The 25,606-nt window shown below is 44.9% G+C and overlaps 1 protein-coding gene and 1 long non-coding RNA gene across 4 annotated transcripts in view; one reads left to right on the top strand and one right to left on the bottom strand.

The window, feature by feature from the left end:
- Positions 1-25,606, top strand: part of ASIC2 (acid sensing ion channel subunit 2) — a 1,301,501-nt gene that overhangs the window by 1,112,141 nt on the left and 163,754 nt on the right. The gene's annotated exons all lie outside the window — the stretch shown is intronic.
- LOC135057743 (uncharacterized) lies at positions 9,513-23,805 on the bottom strand. Its single transcript, XR_010244337.1, has 3 exons — positions 23,734-23,805; positions 12,649-12,791; positions 9,513-10,720 (listed from the first exon to the last, which is right to left on the bottom strand). It is a non-coding gene; the product is annotated as an uncharacterized LOC135057743 (long non-coding RNA).

Raw genomic sequence — 25,606 nt, 5'->3', positions numbered from 1 at the left:
GGGTATTGTAATTGAATAACAACGAGCTCTTAAGTTAAGTTCATGAATGTGGTACAAAGAAGATTTGTGTCCAAATCCATTTTCTTGCAGTGGTCTATAAATGTGTGTGTATTATTTATATATAATATAATATAATATAATATGTTATCATACATTATATATTATAAGATATATAAAATGTGGGAAGGGGCATCATAGCATGGTTTTTCTCTGGGATCAATCTTGGCATGCACCTTATGTCCCTATTGGAAAAATGGGGGGCGCCAATTCTCTCTCTGGCACTGGGCACCAAAAAGTCTAGTTACGGCTCTGTGCCATGCAGAAACCCCAGGTCACATGTGCCAGAGTGGTCCCCATATTGGTAGTCCTCCATAAGGACTGGCAGTCCTCCATAAGTTTGTAGTTAAGGAAAGACTCACTTGTTTGTAACATTACTCCTACTAAGATTGTTCAATTAAACACCGTAAAGGCAGAACACACCAATATAGGAAGATCAACCCATACTGTACATGCAACTTGTTTAATCATATCAGCAGAAGACTGGGGCCTGATATTAGATAAGTTAGAGAAGTATTTGTTGCTGTTTTGTCTGTTTTAAAGTATAATGCGCATAAAAATAATTTATTTGAGACCCAGAGATAAGCTAAATTGCATTGGAACTTTCATTTTCTTAACAGCAAGATGTTCTTTTGTAGGTCAATTGAAGAACGCTGCATGAACCCACTTGGGTTCTATTACAGAGGATTTATAAAGGCAATTGCTTGTACTTTGCTCGCTATCAAAACAATCATTACATTCTACAGGAAACGGCATTGATATATTTTTTGAATATAGCAAGTTGTATGTAGACCTGATTGTGACTTCACGGTAATAACAATTGACATTAAAGCTTGTGCATTCCTCTAACGTGTCTTTCTCAGCTTCTCTCAGTGGAGAACCACTTATGTATTTATCTGTCATATTGTCAACAAATAGAACCAGCGAAGAAGAGTTGGAGTAGAAATTGTATAGGACAAAAAATAATCCGACTTTGGTTGTGCGTAGGTACCAGTGCAGCAAAAAAAAAAAAATGACAGTATGGCTTTTAACTGGTCTAATTAACATCTTCATAACAGAAGGCAGATTTGTGTTGGAAAAAAATGTATTTCTAAATTTAACGATGCAAATTTTGCTATGGATTGCTGTCTCTTTATTTTATGGGCACAGGAATAATTCCAAAGTACCATGCTTATGCATTTCCTGAAATCCTACTGCACAGTAATTGTGTTCACAGATTGGGACTGGTATGAAATACCGGTGATAGGATGCTGGCGGTCACATGACCAACAGCAGCATCCCGATACTGAAGAACTCGACATCCTAGGGGGTAAGTATTTTTGCCCTCTCTTCTCCCCTTCCCTAAACCTTACCCTCTGGGGGTGGCGAATGGGGCTAACCCTTGGGGTGTCAGCTAGGGCTAACCACCACTGTAGTGCCTAACCCTAACCCTCTCCCCCCTACCCCGGGCCCTAACCCTTAACCCTTACCTGAATACCAATACTTACCTTTGAGATGTCGGCTATCAGTGTTCCAGCGACAGTCTCCTGCATAGTGTCAATATTCTGTTGTCGATCACATGCCCACCGGGATACTGAATGCATCCCTACGTATTAGCGCAGCTATAGATAATTGCCCCACAATTGTGTTTTTTCATTCTGAGTATGGAAATACCAGATAACTATACATTTTGCAAGGTGCTATAGGAAGGGACGCCAAAAGTAACCCCAGGCCCTTAAAGTGGATGCTTCTTGTGAGGTCCTCTTAGGCTGAACATTAAACCTATGGGTTTTGGATGCATAGCCCCTCCCTTACCAGGCAGCACCTCCAGCATCTTTAGGCTTGTACACATTATTCGATAAAATAAACAACGTCGCTCATTTTGACCCTTCCTGTGTGACGTTGCTTACTATATCGATCAGTGTGTACGCTGTAAACGACGAGCGATGCGCGGCCCCGTGGGTCGTTAATGACCCTAGGTCTCGGCTATACATGCAGCTCAATTTAGACTCATTGCCCAAAGCTGCATGCTCCGGCCGGCAGCGGCAATATGTCACTGTGCGATATCATTAGCGATATCACACAGTGTGTATGCCCGCCGTCAGGCAGCCTTGATCAGTAGGGACACACTAGGCGAGGTCACTCATCGAGCACATTGCCTAGTGTGTACCCACCTTTATCTAGTGTGTACCCACCTTTATAGCTACACAGCATTTAATGTTTCTGATCAAATCCATCAGTTGTTTCAAATATTTCAGCTCTAAACTATTAGGCCAGGTATTTCTTAGCTCATTTTTGCAGTGTGGCTGGAGCAATATACAGTCTGTTACAGTAAGCCTCATATGTCAAACTAGGATTTTCCTGTACATTTGAAGCTTGCCAGCAGGGCCCTCTGATCTCTTTGTCTGTCTGTTAATATTCAGACCTATATGTAATAGCCAGCAAGATGCTGGCAGTAGGGAGAGTTTGGCTGTGTAGCCACTACTGTAGACTCAATGCAGCCATTTTGCCTAAAAACAAATTGCTGCTTTAAATTTAGTGGCTGCATCTTGAAAAGTCTCGCTGCTGTGTTTGACCCAAATTGTAAACTGGAGCAGAGTATTCTGGTACTGTATAAATAAATAATCATCCAGCTGCTGTGTGTTTGGATGTATTGTATTCTTCCTAAGTAGGTATGTGATGGATATGCTGTTCTGTGTTGCTATATTGTGGCATATTAGCTAAATAACAATACTTTGGATACTATATGAAATACAAAACACTGTTTATGGTACAGTTTGGTTGTAGTCTTAGGATACATTTCTCTCTTGGGTTTCAACTACTTCAGCAATATGAGTTAACTTCTTCAGACCTGTGAATGTGTTTTGGGTTTTATTCTGATCCTAAAATGTGTCAAATTTGTCCTGAAAAGAGGTAAGTACTAGTCACAAAGAAGCAACTCCAAAGCTACAGTATGTAAAAACATAATTTTTTTTGTCTTCCAATATCCTCAGTTATATGTATATGCAAGATCGGCAAAGAGAGGGTTCTGTATATGTCTGTCTATTTATTTTTTATCTATTTCTCAAACTTAAGGTGCATACACACTAGACGACGTACATGCTGAGCGATATGACCGTTCATATCGCTCAGTGACGTCACGCAACGGCCGGGCCATGCAGGCAGCTCCTGGACGACAGTCCAGATTGAGCATGAATGCACCACCAACACCGAGGGTCGTTAACGACCAACAGTGATGCGCATCGGTCATCGTCGACGGAATACACACTTGCCAAGAAAGTGAACAATGTCGCTCAGGAAGGGTGAAAATGAGCGATGCCGTTCATTTTATCGGCAAGTGTGTATGCACCTTTACTTTCAGAAATTTCAGGCAAAGGATTTGAACACAAAACATACTATACCTTTTTCCTAGACTTACAATACACAGTCATACTGTGATTTGTGTGTATATTGTCAATAATTTCTTTAATTAAAATCCTCCTATATTTAAAAAACACGTTGTTCAGCATGCCATGCAGGTACTGTACTTACATCCTTAATCATTTTACCTATTTATAGCCAATCATAATTATTAAAGTTTAAACCATTGCAGCTAAGCAGATCTATGTAGTGCATAGTCACACAACATAGCCACACAGTACAAGCAGCCACAGATTTGCTGTGGTGCCACACACTACATAGAACTGCTTAGCTGCAATGATTTAAACTGACAATTACAATTAGTTTCATATAGTTAGAATTACAAGGCTTCCTATTGAGGAGCTATCACAGTAGCTCCATGTGTTAGGTGCCTGACCGTAGTAAGTGAGGTTGATAGTTCAAGTCCTATATTTGGAATACAGATCATTGACTGTTTTAAATGCAGGGGAATTTAACGAAAGTTGCACATGTCTCCTGTACATATGGCAACCTATCAGATACCTTCCTGTCCCCCGCCCCCAAAACAACTATGGAACATGAGGGGAAAAATAGTGATGGTGATAAAACATTTGCTGCTTACCAGTAAAGGGTTTGCCATCATAAAAATGTATATACTAATGACACTGCCTTTTCAGAAATATGAATTATTACATGGAAAGCTGTATTACACTAAAGTGTGTGATGTAATACTTTCTTGCTGTCTGTGATTTCAGCTTCTCATTGGTCCCTTATATAGCCCCCATTTGTTGTCAGGGGCTATGAAAAAACATTATGAGCACTGCCAAACATGTCTGCATTAAGCAGTCCCTGGAATGGGAACAAGTTAGTGTATATGGGTGGTCATTCTGAGTTGTTCGCTCGCTAGCAGTTTTTAGCAGCCGTGCAAACGCTATGCTGCCGCCCACTGGGAGTGTATATTAGCTTAGCAGAAGTGCGAACGAAAGGATCGCAGAGCGGCGGCAAACTTTTTTGTGCAGTTTTAGAGTAGCTCAAAACCTACTCAGCGCTTGCGATCATTCAGACTATTCAGTTCAGTTTAGACGTCACGAACACGCCTTGCGTTCACCCAGCCACGCCTGCGTTTTTCCTGGCATGCCTGCGTTTTTCCGAACACTCCCTGAAAACGGTCAGTTGACACCCAGAAACGCCCACTTCATGTCAATCACTCTGCGGTCAGCAGTGCGACTGAAAAACTTCGCTAGACCCTGTGTGAAACTACATCGGCGCGTGCGCATTGCGACGCATACGCATGTGCAGAAGTGCCTTTTTTTTGCCTCATTGCTGCACAGCGAACGAATGCAGCTAGCGGTCAACTCGCAATGATCCCCATGGTCATGCCATATACCATTTTTTCAATGTTTATGTGTGTTTTAATTTTTTTTCTTTGTTCAAAATGTGCTAAAAGTTGATGTCAAATTATGTAAATTATTTGTATTTGTATTTGCTAGGACATGTCCTAGATGGCCACATTACTACAGGGATGTTGCTTTTACTACAGACAGAGTTTACTTTTTAAACAGCATGTGTTGAACAGAAAGCCAGCAATCAAAATAAAATTATTTGTGACATTCTCTTGATACCTTGCCTGGCAGCTGGAACTATCAATATCAGTGCCATCTGAAGAGTGATGATTATTATGTTGTTCTATAACACAGTTTATATAAAGCAGCGCAGCCTTTTCAGAGTTCTCAGACAAGATAGTCTGCCCAGTTGTATGTACTTAAACAATTTAGGTTTCCTTAACACTCAAGAACCACTATATATATATATATATATATATATATCGAGAGATAGATAGATAGATAGATAGATAGATAGATAGATAGATAGATAGATAGATAGATAGATAGATAGATAGATAGATAGATAGATAGATATAGGAAAAAATGGGTTATAGACAAAACTTATTTGTCCACTATTCGGCATTTATTGATTAAAAAACAACGGCATTCCAAGTGCAACAATCCATAGTTTGTTAATGCAACCACAGTTCAGTTTCAGGCCTATTAGGGCAAATATCAATCTAGAAAAAGTGTCTCCATAAGGCTGGACAACATGATGGGAACTATAATTCATTGCACGTTTGTTAATTTGCGGCATATATATATATATATATATATATATATATATATATAGTGATTTCCTGAAGGTTGCAGAATTCTCCTAGCCTTCTGTTTATGCTCACAATTGTTCTTTCCACGTAGACATGCCCTGGGATTTTATGGCTTCCCAAATGAATGTTATGCTACCAGTGTTTCTTTTCCCTTGAAATTAGATAAAATATTCTTTCTTTCTTTCTTTTTCTTTCTTTCTTTCTTTCTTTCTTTCTTTCTTTCTTTCTTTCTTTCTTTCTTTCTTTCTTTCTTTCTTTTCTGTACTTAGAGGCTTTTAGAGGTTTCTGTAGTTAGGTAGAGGCTTTTAGATCTGGAAATTTGAAAGTAGAAACACTGGGGTCAATTTACTAAGGTGTGAGTTTTTTAGAACTGGTGATGTTGCTCATAGCAACCAATCAGATTCTACTTAACATTTATCTAGCTGCTTCTACCTCACCAGTTCTAAAAACTCACGTCTTAGTAAATTTACCCTACAGTATGCAATGTTTTCTAGTCTGGAGACATGGCAGCTCCTATTTTCTTTAAAGGCTTCTTTATACAGCCTGAGAGATCCCCAAATCTTTTGGCAAAGCTTCAGCTGTCAGTGAGTAGGCAGGGTAGATCAAGCAAGTAAGGAACATCCAAAGTAGAAGATAAATATATTCAGACCCATCTACAGGTATTTTTGAGATGCTGTGCTTCTCCCAGCAATCCACCTGTTATCCCCATACTAAATGTGCAAAATAAGCTATTCTGCCACCTTGTTTTATATAATCTAATATCCCCAAAATACTTAAATTCCATTGCAATATAAATACAAAACAATGACATTAACAAAAAAAGGAGCTGAGCAATCAGAAGAATCATTAAAAATTACTGCTTTACCCTCCTACAGTATATATACTTAAGGGTATATTCAATAAGAGTCGGATCCATTCCGACACGCATTTGTCCGAATGGATCCGACAACCTATATTTAAAGAGTGGCCAAATCCGACTGTCGTATTTGGCTGCTGCTGCTTCTCTCTCACCCCGGCCTTGCTGCTCCCCGGCGATGCTTCTCCTCTGGCGCTGCTTCTCCCCCGGTGCTGCTGCTCTCCCCAGCGCTGCTCCTCTCTCACCCGGGTGCTGCTGCTCTCCCCGGTACTGCTCCTCTCTCACTCGGGCGCTGCTGCTCTCCCCGGTACTACTCCTCTCTCACCCGGGCGCTGCTGCTCTCCCCGGTACTGCTCCTCTCTCACCTGGGCACTGCTGCTCTCCCTGGCGCTGCTCCTCTCTCATTCTGGTGCTGCTGCTCACCCTGGAGAGAGAGATCATCAGCTGGGCAGGGTGGATGGAGGAGGCGGCGGCAATGTCAATCCGACTTTTTACAAAGTCGGACTGACATTGTCAGAAACGGGACCAAAACCTGTCAGATTTGGTCCCCTTTCCGACAGAAGCACGCGGATCGGCGGCTATTCCGCCGATCCACGTGCATTTCCCGACTTGTCAGAAAAAACGGGGCCGCACTGAATAGGTCGGAACCCATTCCAACCTAAACCTGGCGGAAACTGACATCTTTACAACAAGACGGCCGTTTCCACCAGGTATTGAATACACAACTATGTACACTATAGACATGCCAGTCCTATGTATGCAACTTAACAGTGGCCCAAAAACAGTGTACCACTGGGCATACCCACAATAAGTACTAAAATGTGCCTTTCGCTCCCCCTATCCATGTGACAATTTGGTCCAGTCTGTCTACAAAACTTTACTAGTCTAACTGGGGTGAAGTAATCCATTGTAATATATAAAGTTGTGTCTATTGGAATTTGGCATACAATGTGGTCTGACATGCACACCCTTGAATATAAGACTCCTCTCCATCCCAAAAAAGTTACCCAGATCAGCTTCACATTTCAGTCTGACTAATGACAAATCTCTTTCTCTTGTCAAGAAACACACAAATCACAGAAATAGATTTACTGGGCCCTAGGAGAGTTTTTATTTTTATAGGCAATTTTTATAGGCATTTCATTTAAAACTGACTGTGTCCCCAAACTGGGTCCTTTAGTCAAGATGTAGTTGCAAAGGCCTAAAATAAGCTAATATGGGTATTTCAAGCTCTGTTAGAATTTGAGCAAAGGACTTTAATTGATCCTGCATTTACAACTGTCACACCATATAAATCCCAAATGTAGTCTTGAGTTTGTTTCCTGCCATTCTTGATAAATCTGTAAATTATATAAATTGAGAGCATTGATGTGTGAATTGATGTCTGAGTACCCACCATGCCCTTTTTCAGGTAAATCCACAAAAACACAAAGGCATGCATTGATTGCTTTTCAGTGCACAGTGGTGCGGACCGGGGAGTGGGCGTGCACCTTGAACTGAAATATTATAAGTATTCAGTAAATTCTCACTAGCCTGGCTATTTCTCCCGAATCAAAGATACAGTATCTTCTATTCTCTGATTTCCAGTTTTCACCTTTTTTAATTTTTTTATAAAAAATTTAAGAAAAACAAACAAATATGTTCACTGTGCATAAAAATCCTTCCCCTGATAGGCCTGTTGAATAAATGAATATACATGAAAGCCTCAGCACCCCGTCTCTCAGCCAGACATTTTACAGTCTTGTGGTTTTCCTATATTCACAGCACACAGTGCATAGATCCAATGTCAGGCTTGCTGGGAAAACACAACAGAAAACATTACATCAATTACTATGCACAACCCATCAGCTCAGCAGCTTGCTTCAAGCACTCTAATTGCTGTGTTAACCAATTGATTTATCGTAAGGTTGGTACTTTCTGATCTATGTTTAATAAAACAGAAGTTGCACCTAGAGAAGGATTACAAAGAGGAAGATAAGAGGGCCCCCAACATGGCGGATCACATCAGGGAAAACAGATCGCTCAGGGCATCCAGTATACCCTTTTCAATATAGTGTAGAAAAAATCCTCAGTCCCCATATGCATTTGCTATATTTTATGTATATTTGCATTATTCCCACTGCTGTATTATGTATATGTACTACCGGTAACACAGAATTTATGTATGTATTTTCACTGGTTTGCTTTTTGTGTGTGTGTGTGTAAAATGGAGTTTTTGCACATCTGTGCTGTGGAATGAAAGTTTCAGCAGCAAAATGTAATTAAAGTATCACATTTAATTAATGTGTCATAATAATACCATAATATTGAAGCCTGTGCTATCGTAGAAATGCTTTCCCACTCTCAGGTGCTGAAAAACATAAACACCTCAGCCAAATAATTTTGAATGTGGAAAGACAAGTGGTATAAGTTCGGCGACGTGGGACGTGGTCATGCGTGTAGATGGTGACATTAAAACTATTGGATGATCATTGTGAATGTCTGCGGTATTGATACAATGTGAATTTGTTGAGATATTGTTTCTTTTTCAGGTTCCGCCACTAATATTCTTAGTGTCCATGCTTCTTTGACTTTAGAGGGATACTACGCACTGTCTTTGATGGCACACCAACAAATGACGCCACCTACTCCAGGCTATGGCCATGCTCTCGGCCAAAAACAATGGCTCCCCTTTGCCACGCAGTCACGCGTACGAAACATGATTCCACCTGAAAAATAACAATATCTCAACAAATTTGCATTGTATCAATACCTCAGACATTCACAATGATCATCTAATAGCTTTAGGGTCACCATCTACATGTATGTTCATGTCCCGCATCATTGAACTCATATCACTTGCCTTTCCACATTCCATATTATTTTGTCCAGTGTTCTTACCTGTTATAAATGGCAAAGGGGTCTATTTATGAAGCAGTGAAAAGAGTGGAGCAGTGAGTCTATGGAGAAGTTGCCCATGGCAACCAATCAGCTGCTCCGTACAATTGGTATAGTATGCAAATTAGAAATGTTACTTCAATGCTGATTGGTTGCCATGGGCAACTTCTCCACTGGCTCACTTCTCCACACTTTACACTGCTTCATGAATAGACCCCAAAACCTAGCACTTTGTTCTTGCATTTAACAGAGAATTCTAAGGGGGGTATCCAATTACCTGCGGTCAATGACAAGAGGTAATTTCTTCACCGGAGGCTATCCAATTAGCCCAGATAAACCAGCACGATTATTGGCTTATCAGGGATATTATTTCAACTGCCTCAGGCATGTGAAACCAAATCCCTGAAAGCAGCTCTGTTTTCATGTGAAAACAGAGCTGCGGCCAGTGAAAACACACAGGTTTCACTGAAACTATGTATTTTCATGAGAAAATGTACATGGATAATTGGATAACCTGTAAAAAAATATCACAAAAGCATCTGCAAAAATCATGAAAAACTGACGTTTTCGCACCCGATGTTTTATCTTGAATAATTGGATACCCCCGTAAGTGTGCTCTTAAAGCTTTCCTTGCATAATGAGTATAAAGATCTCCATACTAGTGTATGGTGACTGTGGCCAGAATGGGAGCTGAAGGGTAAGCAGGAGCTCTTAGTGATATCTCCTGCATTACAACAGTACTAAATAGTTCCAATACCTGGATGAAAAGGCCTATTTTTATTACGTTTAGTTATGATGAATAGGCCTATATATTAGTACAGTGTCAGCCCTTCTGAACGCTGTAAGTGCACACTGCATACTTGTGTGTACAGGTCCAATCACAGACATTAGCGTAAAAATGTATATATCAGGCTTTGATAAAATGTGTTAAAATAAATTCTCCTGTGTGCAAGCATTGGCTTTTGAGCTTCAATACCATGAATAGCATTGAATCTTGTTTTATATTATATTATGCCGCAGAAAGCAGAAAGAGAGCATGCCTCTACACTTCATTATCCTTTTCTGAATCTTATTTCCAGGTGTTACAGAAATGTAACAAAGTCTGTTTTGAGCTGATGAATGTAAAGTGGTTGTATGCCTGCCTGTCTGGAAGCCGCAGCCCTTTTTTGACAGAGATTTGCTTCAGAACACTGAAAAAGAGGAGTGTTCATTGTTGCAGGTGGCGACATACAATACTTTACAGTGGCTCCGGTACAGAGGGAGGATGTGAACCCCTTTAATCAGTACAACAGACGATACTGCCGGAGGAATTCACTTTTTAATTAAATGCATGCATGTAGATGAATAATCCTGCTGGTCTGGTGCCTCAGGCAAGGTTCCCTCTCTAGTTTTATCAATATTCTGCAGGTTTCAGTGATCTGTGAGATGAAAAAAACAACATTAAGGCAGCGCTGTATATGTAAAGTATTCCCTTTATCAATAGCAGCATAAACACTGTAAACACTGTAAGATGACAGAATAACAAACCATGAAGCTAGTTACATAAATTACCACATTTACACTACAGTATGTCATATCTGCTACAAAACATTCATAAAAGCGTTATTCAGAAACTGCTAATATCATGGGCAACATGTGGCACAGTGGTTAGCATTACCGTCTCACAGCGGTGGGTTTATGAGATCAATTCCCAGGGCCCTGCCATAAAATTGATTGTAAATTAGCCCCAAAGCAGTAGAAATATAGCACTTATGTAGCCATCAGTATGCTGGAGAGCAGTGGCCATTTTCTTATAGCACACATCCTTCATATTGGGGGAAGAGTGATGGCATCATTATTGTGTTGTGATCACCCAGCCTTGCCTCATAAAGGTTGGTAGACTTTTCAGGGAGTTATAGGGGGTACACACAGAGAGATCTGTGCTTAATTTCTAAGCAATCTGACTTGCTTAGAAATTAAGCACGGATCTCTCCGTGTGTATGCCCCATAGCAATAGCGATAGCGATGTGCGGCCCCGCGCGTCACTATTGCCGGTTCTGAATGCAGGCACAATCTAGTCAGGTCTCTCACTTCACCGCTGTGTGAAGTGAGCGGCCCCCTGCCAGCTTCGCTCAGCACACATCGCGCTGAGTGCTGAGCGGGGGGGGGGGGGAGATATATGTGTTCTGCGGTCTGTGATAGATCGCTCAGCACACAACATCTCCATGTATGTACCCCCTTTAGGGAGATTACCAATATTTTCAGGGAGTCTCCCTGACATTCACGTAAAGTTGGCATGTACTATGTTTGTGTTTTAGTGAGTTTAGGGGTCTACAGCATGTTCTAAGCCTTGGAGAAAGATAAAGTGGAGAGAGATAAAGTACCAGCCAACCAGATCCTAGCTGTCATTTTTCAAACAAGGCCTGTAACATGACAGTTAGGAGCTGATTGGCTGGTACTTTCTCTCTGTCTACTTTATCTCTCTCAAAGGCTTAGTCCGTAGACCCCTTAGACTGTAAGCTACAAATAGGCAGGGACTGAATAACAAATTTTGGGGCAGATGTATTAACCTGCAGAAGGCATAAGGAAGTGATAAACCAGTGATAAGTGCGAAGTGATAAACATACTACCCAATCAGCTAACTGTTAATTTACATATTGGATCGGATTGGCTGGTGCGTTTATCACCTTGCACTTATCACTGGTTTATCACTTCCTTATGCCTTCTCCTTGTCAATACTTCTGCCCCACTCTCTGTACAGCACTGCATAATATGGTGGCACTATATAAGTCATAGTCTAAATCCAGATCCATTTAAATCAGATCAAACTGATGTATTTTCCAATTAGTTGCAAAAGGCAGCACAATCTAACTAGTACCCCTTTCACATCGCACAAATAACCCGGTATCGACACGGCATATTGCCGTGTCGACACGGGTCAGTGTGCGATGTGAAAGCACTTTCCGAGAATTAGCAGGTCGTCTGACCCGGTAATTCAACCCGGTATAAAAGAAGGATTATACCCGGGTTGAATACCGGGTCAGGTGCAGTGTGAATGGGAGCTGCGTCAATGCGACACGGTTCCCATTCACAGCATAGGGAGAGGCGGCGCAGGAGATGAGCTCATCTCCCAGCGCCTCCTCCAACCCCGCCCTGCTGCTGCTGCGCCCCACCGCTGCTATGGCAACCGACCCGGTATATTGCTGGGTCGGAAAGCCAGCAAAGGAGCGCAAATGCCGGATCCCACCCGGTAAGGACACGTTTCTTTTACCGGGTGGGATCCGGCATTTGCGATCTGAATGCGGTATAGGCCTCATCCAGCTTGTGGTATTATAAAAAGCAGAGTTCATTTGTTAGTTCAACTCACTGCGATAAATGAGAAATGATTCAGAAAGCAGTAGATTTGGTTGCCAGCAATTTCAAGTTCTTCAATCCAGTCCTGCAATCAAATAATTGTCCCAGCTTCCTTATTCAGTTTTTTCACCTTGCAATCATTGGTTGGTCAAACCCCTAGAAAATACGCAATTTGTCTCCTGCGCAATACTTTTTTCAAAAAGGCATGTGATAAAATGCATCAGGACTAGATATATAGGAATGTGGTAAACTTCCTATCTATTTTTTACAGCTGCTTCTTTACAATCTTTACAATTGGTGCAGCAGTATCCTATATAATATAACAGGCCAATGCAGCTGAGTTCAAGTGTTCTGCACGCTGGTGGCCACTAGATGGCGCCCAATGGAGCAACTTAAGGGCTAACATTACTGTCATGTTCTGCCATCGTTTTGATGGGCCGGTAACTAGTTTGCAGATAAATTACAATTGATCATATTTTGGGTTAGGTTTTTTCTGTTTCAGTAAAACCTGAATATTGCAAATGGAGAAATTAGTAATAAATCAAGGATGGTTACAAGATAAAAGGATGGATGAGACAAAGTCATAGAATAAGAGGCATGATAGGGCTGCTGTTTACACTTTCATTGGATTTGCACTCATTGGTGTTATCTGTCCATGTGTCCCTGCTGCAGACGATGCTTACATTGCTGCAGAAAAGCAAAGAATGTCACTGTCACTTTCCTGTAAGTGCTTTGTATTATTAACTTGATTCAATAGCTGCGCCTGCCGCTTTCCTGTAAGTCATAACATAGGGGTGTGTTTATCAAAAATTAAAAATCCCTATCGGTTTACCCTATATATCACATGGGTATTGTCAGTGGTAACACCTGCCTACCTGATAATATTTGGCAGGTTCAAGGGCGTTTTAACAGATGAGGGGGGTCCGTGCGCAGACTCCAAGTGGGCCCCCTCCTCTTTACAATGCACTAGACTCTGACATTTCACAGGTCTCTAGAAACATGGTGCCCGCGATGTTCCGGAGACTTAAACCCTACTGCAATGTGCAGCGGCCATTTTGCTGGTGAGTCTTTTTTTTTTAACCGTTACTGGTGCTCCGATGCGGGACTCCGGAAAGGTAAGTAAAAAACATGGGCGCAGTGTGTGCGGTGTTGGCCCCCCTTGATCGACGGGCCCGTGTGCACAGCACACATTGCACCCATTATAGAAATGACCAATTGTGGTTTCACAATACATGTTCTCAGATTCGTGATAGCATAAGAAAATGAATGAAAAATGCTAGCCACATCATGCATGCAGATATCCTGAGTCCTGCCTGAATAAAAACCTCCAGCTAACTCTTACCCTCCAGTCCAGTACCACTGAGGCCAGAAATATTTTCTAGACAAATTATGGTTATAGGGGTTTTATTTATTTATTTAAGATTTCTGCAGCAATAAGTAACAATAAAAAACCTGGGTGGCCAAAGTCACTGCACTACAGTAAATGCATTCTTTTTATCCATGTATTTCATTTATCATTTTACAATTTACTATACACCTTTGTAAGCAGAGAACCTGCCACCGGCTTCTTCCTTGGCCCTTTATTTCTTATTACAGTTTTATAGTACATTTTGCTGAACCTGGTGACATGCTCATTTTCAGCTAGCAGCATACTACATAACTACATCCCCATACTATACAGCATCCTTCTCTAACCCCTCTACAGAGCACACTCATTTAATGTACAGTAAGTGTGACAACTACTGTATATTCAAGATGACAGGTGTGACCCATGTGTTCAAGATGACAGATGCAGCTCTGTCCATTGGCTTTATGTCATATGAGAACTCAGTGGTCTTTTTTTTTTTCTGTGTATGTACAAGAGCTAAAGCAAATCCGGTATTTACTAAGATGAAGCAGACAATGTATTATAATGTATTATAATGTATTACAATGTAATACAATGTATTATAATTTTGCCTTGACTATGCTACTCTTTATTTTTATCGGTGTAAAATATTGTGTTTTCCTTTTGTACCATCTCTGTACTTTGAACGCATAATACTTTAAATCATCTATTATACACATTTACATTCAGCACTTCATACCAGATGTGTGAATGGTTTCATATAAATGTGAAGGTTAGTGTTTGCATATGAACAGAAGAGGCAGTAGTTGGATTCACATCATTTTTACAATAGCAGCAAACCTTGTATGGAGTATATGGCGTTTAACAAGTCTCTGTTAGATATTTTATTTGTTAGAATTAATAGGATTGGATTTTAAGCATCATAATGATGGACACTCTTGGTATTTGAGTGTACCAGGGAAAATTCAGTCTTTTATTAAGACTTGCTAGACAGGGGTGTATCTAGGCGTCTGAGCGCCCCTGGCAAAGTAAGTAACTGGCGCCCCCCACCTCCCCCACCCAGAGGGGGGGGTTACAGATAGGCTGAGGTCAGGAGCACTAAGGGAGAATAATAGGGAGGGTGTAGGTAGTAACAATGAGGTGGAGGGCTTACAGGGTGGCTGAGGTCAGGGACTCTGAGGGGCAATAACAGGGAGGGTGTGGGCAGAGACGCTGAGGGGGAATTACAGGAGTGTACGGCAGGGACACTGAGGTAGAATTACGGGGAGGGTGCGGCCAAGGACACTGAGGTTGAATTACAGAAGGGTGTGGGCAGGGACACTGAGGGGGCAGTCACAGGGAGGCTGAGGTCAGGGATACTAAGGGGGATTTACAGGAAGGGTTTGGGTAGGGAAAATGAGAGGAAGGGGCTACGGGGAGGCTGAGGTCAAGAACACTGAGGGGCAATTACAGGGAGGGTGCAGGCAGGGACACTGAGAAGGAATTACAGGAGTGTGCGGGCAGGGACACTGAGATGGAATTATGGGGAGGGTGCAGGCAGGGAGACTGAGTCGGGAATTATGAGGAGTGTGCAGGCAGGGACACAGATGGAATTACGGGGAGGGCACAGGCAGCGAGACAGAGGGGGAATTACTGGGAGGGTGCAGGCAGAGACACTGAGAAGGAATTACGAGGAGGGTGCGGGCAGGGACACTGAGATGGAATTATGGGGAGGGTGCAGGCAGGGAGACTGAGTCAGGAATTATGAGGAGTGTGCAGGCAGGGACACTGAGGTGAAAATAAGAATTTACTTACCGATAATTCTATTTCTCATAGTCCGTAGTGGATGCTGGGGACTCCGAAAGGACCATGGGGAATAGCGGCTCCGCAGGAGACTGGGCACAAAGTAAAAGCTTTAGGACTAGCTGGTGTGCACTGGCTCCTCCCCCTATGACCCTCCTCCAAGCCTCAGTTAGGATACTGTGCCCGGACGAGCGTACACAATAAGGAAGGATTTTGAATCCCGGGTAAGACTCATTACCAGCCACACCAATCACACCGTACAACTTGTGATCTGAACCCAGTTAACAGCATGATAACAGAAGGAGCCTCTGAAAAGATGGCTCACAACAACAATAACCCGATTTTTGTAACAATAACTATGTATAAGTAATGCAGACAATCCGCACTTGGGATGGGCGCCCAGCATCCACTACGGACTATGAGAAATAGAATTATCGGTAAGTAAATTCTTATTTTCTCTAACGTCCTAGTGGATGCTGGGGACTCCGAAAGGACCATGGGGATTATACCAAAGCTCCCAAACGGGCGGGAGAGTGCGGATGACTCTGCAGCACCGAATGAGAGAACTCCAGGTCCTCCTCAGCCAGGGTATCAAATTTGTAGAATTTAGCAAACGTGTTTGCCCCTGACCAAGTAGCTGCTCGGCAAAGTTGTAAAGCCGAGACCCCTCGGGCAGCCGCCCAAGATGAGCCCACTTTCCGTGTGGAATGGGCTTTTATAGATTTTGGCTGTGGCAGGCCTGCCACAGAATGTGCAAGCTGAATTGTACTACAAATCCAACGAGCAATCGTCTGCTTAGAAGCAGGAGCACCCAGCTTGTTGGGTGCATACAGGATAAACAGCGAGTCAGATTTTCTGACTCCAGCCGTCCTGGAAACATATATTTTCAGGGCCCTGACTACGTCCAGCAACTTGGAATCCTCCAAGTCCCTAGTAGCCGCAGGCACCACGATAGGTTGGTTTAAGTGAAATGCTGAAACCACCTTAGGGAGAAATTGAGGACGAGTCCTCAATTCTGCCCTGTCCGTATGAAAAATTAGGTAAGGGCTTTTATAGGATAAAGCCGCCAATTCTGATACACGCCTGGCTGAAGCCAGGGCTAACAGCATTACCACTTTCCAAGTGAGATACTTCAAGTCCACAGTGGTGAGTGGTTCAAACCAATGTGACTTTAGGAATCCCAACACTACATTGAGATCCCAAGGTGCCACTGGAGGCACAAAAGGAGGCTGTATATGCAGTACTCCCTTGACAAACGTCTGAACTTCAGGTACAGAAGCTAGTTCTTTTTGGAAGAATATTGACAGGGCCGAAATTTGAACCTTAATGGACCCTAATTTGAGGCCCATAGACAGTCCTGTTTGCAGGAAATGCAGGAATCGACCCAGTTGAAATTCCTCCGTAGGGGCCTTCCTGGCCTCGCACCACGCAACATATTTACGCCAAATACGGTGATAATGTTGTACGGTTACATCCTTCCTGGCTTTGATCAGGGTAGGGATGACTTCATCCGGAATGCCTTTTTCCTTCAGGATCCGGCGTTCAACCGCCATGCCGTCAAACGCAGCCACGGTAAGTCTTGGAACAGACATGGTCCCTGCTGGAGCAGGTCCTGTCTTAGAGGTAGAGGCCACGGGTCTTCCGTGAGCATCTCTTGAATTTCCGGGTACCAAGTCCTTCTTGGCCAATCCGGAGCCACGAGTATAGTCTTTACTCCTCTCCTTCTTATGATTCTCAGTACTTTTGGTATGAGAGGAAGAGGAGGGAACACATACACTGACCGGTACACCCACGGTGTTACCAGAGCGTCCACAGCTATTGCCTGAGGGTCCCTTGACCTGGAACAATATCTGTCCAGTTTTTTGTTGAGGCGAGACGCCATCATGTCCACCTTTGGTTTTTCCCAACGGTTTACAATCATGTGGAAGACTTCCGGGTGAAGTCCCCACTCCCCCGGGTGAAGATCGTGTCTGCTGAGGAAGTCTGCTTCCCAGTTGTCCACTCCCGGAATGAACACTGCTGACAGTGCTATCACATGATTTTCCGCCCAGCGAAGAATCCTTGCCACTTCCGTCATTGCCCTCCTGCTTCTTGTGCCGCCCTGTCTGTTTACGTGGGCGACTGCCGTGATGTTGTCCGACTGGATCAATACTGGCTGACCCTGAAGCAGAGGCCTTGCCTGACTTAGGGCATTGTAAATGGCCCTTAGTTCCAGGATATTTATGTGAAGTGACGTTTCCATGCTTGACCACAAGCCCTGGAAATTTTTTCCCTGTGTGACTGCTCCCCAGCCTCTCAGGCTGGCATCCGTGGTCACCAGGACCCAATCCTGAATGCCGAATCTGCGGCCCTCTAGGAGATGAGCACTCTGTAACCACCACAGGAGAGACACCCTTGTCCTTGGAGACAGGGTTATCCGCTGATGCATTTGAAGATGCGATCCGGACCATTTGTCTAGCAGATCCAACTGAAAAGTTCTTGCGTGGAATCTGCCGAATGGAATCGCTTCGTAAGAAGCCACCATCTTTCCCAGGACCCTTGTGCACTGATGCACTGACACCTGGCCTGGTCTTAGGAGTTTCCTGACTAGGTCGGATAACTCCCTGGCTTTCTCTTCCGGGAGAAACACCTTTTTCTGTACTGTGTCCAGAATCATCCCAAGGAACAGCAGACGTGTCGTCGGAATCAGCTGCGATTTTGGAATATTTAGAATCCATCCGTGCTGTCGTAGCACTATTTGCGATAGTGCTACTCCGACCTCTAACTGTTCTCTGGACCGTGCCCTTATCAGGAGATCGTCCAAGTAAGGGATAACTAAGACGCCTTTTCTTCGAAGAAGAATCATCATTTCGGCCATTACCTTGGTAAAGACCCGGGGTGCCGTGGACAATCCAAACGGCAGCGTCTGAAACTGATAGTGACAGTTCTGTACCACAAACCTGAGGTACCCTTGGTGAGAAGGGCAAATTGGGACATGGAGGTAAGCATCCTTGATGTCCAGAGACACCATGTAGTCCCCTTCTTCCAGGTTCGCTATCACTGCTCTGAGTGACTCCATCTTGAACTTGAACCTTTTTATGTAAGTGTTCAAGGTTTTCAGATTTAAAATGGGTCTCACCGAGCCGTCCGGCTTCGGTACCACAAACAGCGTGGAGTAATACCCCTTTCCCTGTTGTAGGAGGGGTACCTTGATTATCACTTGCTGGGAATACAGCTTGTGAATGGCTTCCAATACCGCCTCCCTGTCGGGGGTAGACGTTGGTAAAGCAGACTTCAAGAACCGGCGAGGGGGAGACGTCTCAAATTCCAATTTGTACCCCTGAGATACTACCTGCAGGATCCAGGGGTCCACTTGCGAGTGAGCCCACTGCGCGCTGAAATTCTTGAGACGGGCCCCCACCGTGCCTGAGTCCGCTTGTAAGGCCCCAGCGTCATGCTGAGGACTTGGCAGAAGCGGGGGAGGGCTTCTGGTCGTGGGAAGAAGCTGTCTGTTGTAGTCTTTTTCCCCTTCCTCTGCCCCGGGGCAGATATGAGTGGCCTTTTGCCCGCTTGCCCTTATGGGGACGAAAGGACTGAGCCTGAAAAGGCGGTATCTTTTTCTGCTGCGAGGTGACTTGGGGTAAAAAGGTGGATTTCCCAGCCGTTGCCGTGGCCACTAGGTCCGATAGACCGCCCCCAAATAACTCCTCCCCTTTATACGGCAATACTTCCATATGCCGTTTGGAATCCGCATCCCCTGACCACTGTCGCGTCCATAATCCTCTTCTGGCAGAAATGGACATCGCACTTACTCTTGATGCCAGAGTGCAAATGTCTCTCTGTGCATCTCGCATATATAGGAACGCATCCTTTAAATGCTCTATAGTCAATAATATATTGTCCCTGTCCAGGGTATCAATATTTTCAGTCAGGGAATCCGACCAAGCCACCCCAGCACTGCACATCCAGGCTGAGGCGATTGCTGGTCGCAGTATAACACCCGTATGTGTGTATATACTTTTAAGGATATTTTCCAGCCTCCTATCTGCTGGCTCCTTAAGGGCGGCCGTTTCTGGAGACGGTAACGCCACTTGTTTTGATAAGCGTGTGAGCGCCTTATCCACCCTAGGGGGTGTTTCCCAACGAGCCCTAACCTCTGGTGGGAAGGGATATAGTGCCAATAATTTTTTAGAAATTAGCAGTTTTCTGTCGGGGGTAACCCACGCTTCATCACACACTTCATTCAATTCATCTGATTCAGGAAAAACTACGGGTAGTTTTTTCACACCCCACATAATACCCCTTTTTGTGGTACTTGCAGTATTAGAGATATGCAAAACCTCCTTCATTGCCGTGATCATGTAACGTGTGGCCCTACTGGAAAATACGTTTGTTTCTTCACCGTCGACACTGGAGTCAGTGTCTGTGTCTGGGTCCGTCACTGAGGTAACGGGCGTTTAATAGCCCCTGACGGTGTTTGAGACGCCTGGACAGGCACTAACTGAGCTGCCGGCTGTCTCATGTCGTCAACAGTTTTCTGTAACGTGCCGACACTGTCACGTAATTCCTTAATTACGGCCATCCATTCAGGTGTCGACTCCCTAGGGGGTGACATCACCATTATAGGCAATTGCTCCGCCTCCACATCATTTTCCTCCTCATACATGTCGACACACACGTACCGACACCCAGCACACACACAGGGAATGCTCTGATAGAGGACAGGACCCACTTAGCCCTTTGGGGAGACAGAGGGAGAGTTTGCCAGCACACACCAGAGCGCTATATATGTATAGGGACAACCTTACAATAAGTGTCTATCCCTTATAGCTGCTTATATCTGTTATTTTGCCAAATAAGTGCCCCCCTCTCTTTTTTACCCTGTTTCTGTAGTTGCAGGATGCAGGGGAGATTCTGGGAGCCTTCCTACCAGCGGAGCTGTGTGGGAAAAATGGCGCTGTGTGCTGAGGAGATAGGCCCCGCCCCCTTCACGGCGGGCTCTTCTCCCGCTTTTTTCTGGAAAACTGGCAGGGGTTAAATACATCCATATAGCCCAGGAGCTATATGTGATGTATTTTTCGCCAACTAAGGTAAATTCATTGCTTCCCAGGACGCCCCCCCCCCAGCGTCCTGCACCCTCAGTGACCGGAGTGTGAAGTGTGCTGAGAGCAATGGCGCACAGCTGCAGTGCTGTGCGCTACCTTATGAAGACAGGAAAGTCTTCTGCCGCCGATTTATGGACCTCTTCTTGCTTCAGCATCTGTAAGGGGGCCGGCGGCGCGGCTCCGGGACCCATCCATGGCTGGGCCTGTGATCGTCCCTCTGGAGCTAATGTCCAGTAGCCTAAGAAACCCAATCCACTCTGCACGCAGGTGAGTTCGTTTCTCCACCCTAAGTCCCTCGATGCAGTGAGCCTGTTGCCAGCAGGTCTCACTGAAAATAAAAAACCTATTTAAACTTTTACTCTAAGCAGCTCAGGAGAGCCACCTAGATTGCACCCTTCTCGTTCGGGCACAAAATCTAACTGAGGCTTGGAGGAGGGTCATAGGGGGAGGAGCCAGTGCACACCAGCTAGTCCTAAAGCTTTTACTTTGTGCCCAGTCTCCTGCGGAGCCGCTATTCCCCATGGTCCTTTCGGAGTCCCCAGCATCCACTAGGACGTTAGAGAAATTACAGTTAGGGTGCGGGTAGGGACACTGAGAGGGAAGTACGGGGAGGGTGCAGGCAGGGACACTGAGAGGGAATTACAGGAGTGTATGGGCAGGGTCACCGAGGGGGCAGTTACAGGGATGGTGCGGGCAGGGACACTGAGGGGGAATTACAAGGAGGGTGCGGACAGGGACACCTAGGGGATATATGCACACATACATACAGTTAAAAACCCCTCTCTAGGTGTGATGTCCCAGTAGATCCAGGTGACAAGGTGTGCTGGGACTTGTAGTCTCAACACAGCTGGACAGGCAGTCACTAGTCTAGATACCTCTCCATACAGAGATCTTTGTAAGCTGTGATACAGACTGCCAGGATAGACCATGCAGTGCAGCTACGGTACCGCAGAAAATGTACAGGTGTGCTCATACTGCACTGCTGACTGGTGCTGATTGTAGTGGCTGGTGTTTGGTGACAGACTGCGAGGGGCCAATGAGAAGGGGAGCGGATGAGCAAGAGGAGGTGCCTCGCCCCTCCCCATACCTGGAAGTGCCCCGCTCCCTGGCTATATTCACCATCATTGTGACTGTAGTCACAGAGAGCGTCAGAGTGCAATATGCTTTTGAGAGTCCGGCAGTGGATGAGCACTGCTAAGGGATGTACTCGGTGAGAACTACTATGTCATTCTACCCCCTTGGCTGGCGCCCCTGGCAACTGCCATCCTGGCCATTAGGAAGATACACCCAGAGCTGGATTAAGGCTTTGGGGGGCCCGGGGCATTTAAGACTGGGGGGCCCTCATTCAGATGTGGACGGAGTAGCTATCGCTGCTGCTTACATAAAAGCAGCAGCGATAGCACTAATGTGGTAATGCAGCAGTAGGTGTCATGCCTCCAGCTGCACAATACCGACGGCTACATCCCGAACCCCCAAAATCCAGACAAGCATTGGCTGGCTGCATGACCCAAGGGGTTGCGCAAGCCGCCCGCCACAATACCTACCAAGAGGCCAGGAAATATTCATCCTCTGACAGAGATCCTGGCCTACTGTGTCCCCGGAGACACGCCTCTGTTTGGAGAAATGGAGGCCGTCGCTGCCCCCAAATGGCATCAGACTGTCAATCTCTGACTGTCTGATGCCGCCTTATGTCTGGCGCCACAGACCCGTACTGCGCACATGCAGTACAGGTCTGGTCCATGCACAAAGTACTGAACATCGGTACTTTGCTGCATGAACCACTACTCATCCACATCTCAATAAGAGCCATAGGTGGTCATTCCGAGTTGATCGCTAGCTGAATTTGTTCGCTGTGCAGCGATGAGGCAAAAAAATGGCACTTCTGCGCATGCGTATGCGGCGCAATGCGTACGCGCGACGTACTATTACAACAAACGAAGTAGTTTCACACAGGGTCTAGCGAAGCTTTTCAGTCGCACTGCTGGCCGCAGAGTGATTGACATGAAGTGGGCATTTCTGTGTGTCAACTGACCGTTTTCAGGGAGTGTTCAGAAAAACGCAGGCGTGGCTGGGCGAACGCAGGGCGTGTTTGTGACATCAAAACAGGAACTGAACAGTCTGTAGTGATCGCAAGCGCTGAGTAGGTTTTGAGCTACTCTAAAAGTGCACATAAAAACTTTGTAGCCGCTCTGCGATCCTTTCGTTCGCACTTCTGCTAAGCTAAAATACACTCCCATAGCGTTTGCACGGCTGCTAAAAACTGCTAGCGAGCGAACAACTCTAAATGACCACCATAGTGCACAAGCCTTCTGCGTGTACATAAACAAGGAGCATGGACACACGTCACTTAAAAAATTCACTTCACGCAGGGGGCATGCACATCACTTAACCAGCCGCTGTGCTGCCCCCAGCATCATGCACACAGCAGGTGGGAGCGTTCCCTCCCTACCTTTTCTCCAGCCCACAGGTGGGACAGTTCCCGAAAAACAGGACGGTCCCACCAAAACGTGATGGTTGGTAGGAAATGCATGCATTCATACTCATATACATATACACACACACACACACACACACACACACACACACACACACACACACACTATAACTATATATATATATATATATATACACACACACACATATATACAGTATATATATAAACACACAAAAGCATACATACAGTCTCACACATATACACATGCATATATACTATTACACACTGACCGTTACACACTTATACACATACACATACATTCACAAACATAGTCACACACTTATACACATATATACATTTGTCACACACAGTCAGAAACATATACACCTACCACAAACTTTATACACATATTATACACATACTGTAGAGTGCTCCTCTCCTCCCTCTTACCTCACTATCACACACTGACTGGGCTGGGCCTGTCTGTAGCTGCTCCTACTGCCTTCTCTCCTCCCTCCTCTCACATGCTGCCTGCAGTGAAAATGAAAGCAGTGCTGTGTAGCCCCGCCCCCCGGCTCGGATTCCACCCCTCTGCCCTCTCCCTCTTCTTTCTTTGGACTTTATGCAGCTTGCGGTGCACTTTGCACTGCAGCTGCACACTGAACTGTGGGGCCCCTAGCAGCAGGGGGTCCAGGGTAATGTACCTCCTGTGACCCCCCCTTAATCCGGCTCTGGATACACCCCTGTTGCTAGACTCAGTTCACCTTAATGGGTGCAGGAATCCTGACAAATGCTCCACTGTTAGGATGGTACTCTCCACCCTAAGCGCATGTGCATAAATCCATATACTAGAAGTATTTTATTGCAAAGTATGGTAGCAAGCTTATATAGGGGCCATACTGACTGAGGGATTAACCCTCTATGTCACTACTAATTCTGGCCTCCTCTTCTGCTGTGATTTGACTCTAGACCAGGGGTTCTAGTCATACTTGAGCACAGGTGACTTAATTAGTACCTCAGTTATTTTGCTTGATCCATCTGTGCTCAAACATCAATATCACTAAAACCTGTATTGTACTGTAAGTGTGCCTTGAGGAATGAGGTTGGGAATCACTGATCTAGACAGCTGAAGATATTTGAAAGGTGAACTAGACAAGACATACTGTATGGGGTCTATTTATGAAGCAGTGGAAAGAGTGGAGAAGTGAGCCAGTGGAGAAGTTGCCCATAGCAACCAATCAGCATTAAACTAACATTTCTAATTTACATACTATAAAATTATACAGAGCAGCTGATTGGTTGCCATGGGCAACTTCTCCACTGGCTCACTTCTCCACTCTTTTCACTGCTTCGTGAATATACCCCAGTACCACATCACCTCCATGGACCAGCCACACTGCCCCTGGCAGCACGCTCTTTTGTAGACCAAATCCTAGTCCTACTCTTCCACTCACTAGTTTAAAAAAAAAACATGTCAACAAGATAAGATGCATCACTGTAGAAGAAAGGCAACCAAATAAGCAGTGGCACAATATAATATAGTGGGAAGTTACAGTAGTAAATACACACAATCTTTTTTTGTGGCTGCACTCTTCCCAAACAGAAAACTAAAGGGGGGTACACACGGAGCGATAATCTAAGCAATCTGACTAGATTGCTTAGATTTTCAGCAAGATCGCTCCGTGTGTAGCCCTAACAGCGATAGTGATGCGCAGCCCGGCGCATCGCTATCGCTGCTGCTAGATTGGCCTGCATGCAGGCCGATCTAGCGGGTCGCTCACTTCACCCGCTGGGTGAAGTGAGCGCCCCCCCCCCCCCGTCTCCCCCTGCACGCTCAGCACAGATCGCGCTGTGCTGAGCGCCGGGAGAGATGTGTGCTGAGCGGTTCGCTCAGCACACATCTCTCCAGCATCGGGCCGTGAGTACTGGCCTTAAAGCATCCAGCTACATTCCATTAGTCTAATAATGTTTACAGATGACTCACCCTAGTGTGTGTGTGTGTGTGTGTGTGTGTGTATGATACATTATCACACTACATAGCTTGTTGGGTGGTATTCAGTATCCCGGTGGACAGGATGCCATCAGCAGCATCTCGACAGTCAAAATCCTGACGGTTCCAGTTAAGTATTTAAACCCTACACCTCCGCCTACCCCTATCCATAACCATCCCCTCCATCAAGCCTATCCCTAAGGCCCCCCCGAGACATAACTCTAAAGGTCCCCCACCCTACAGACTAACCCTAACCCTCTCCCTAGTGCCTAACCCTAACTCCCCGTACTTACCGGCGGCATCAAGCAGGATTCTAACCATTGGGGTGCTGCT

This window comes from Pseudophryne corroboree, chromosome 3, assembly GCF_028390025.1.
Source record: "Pseudophryne corroboree isolate aPseCor3 chromosome 3, aPseCor3.hap2, whole genome shotgun sequence".
Classification (NCBI taxonomy): domain Eukaryota; kingdom Metazoa; phylum Chordata; class Amphibia; order Anura; family Myobatrachidae; genus Pseudophryne; species Pseudophryne corroboree.
Note: the sequence above shows the minus strand (reverse complement) of the source record. Positions and strands in the feature narration are given on the sequence as shown.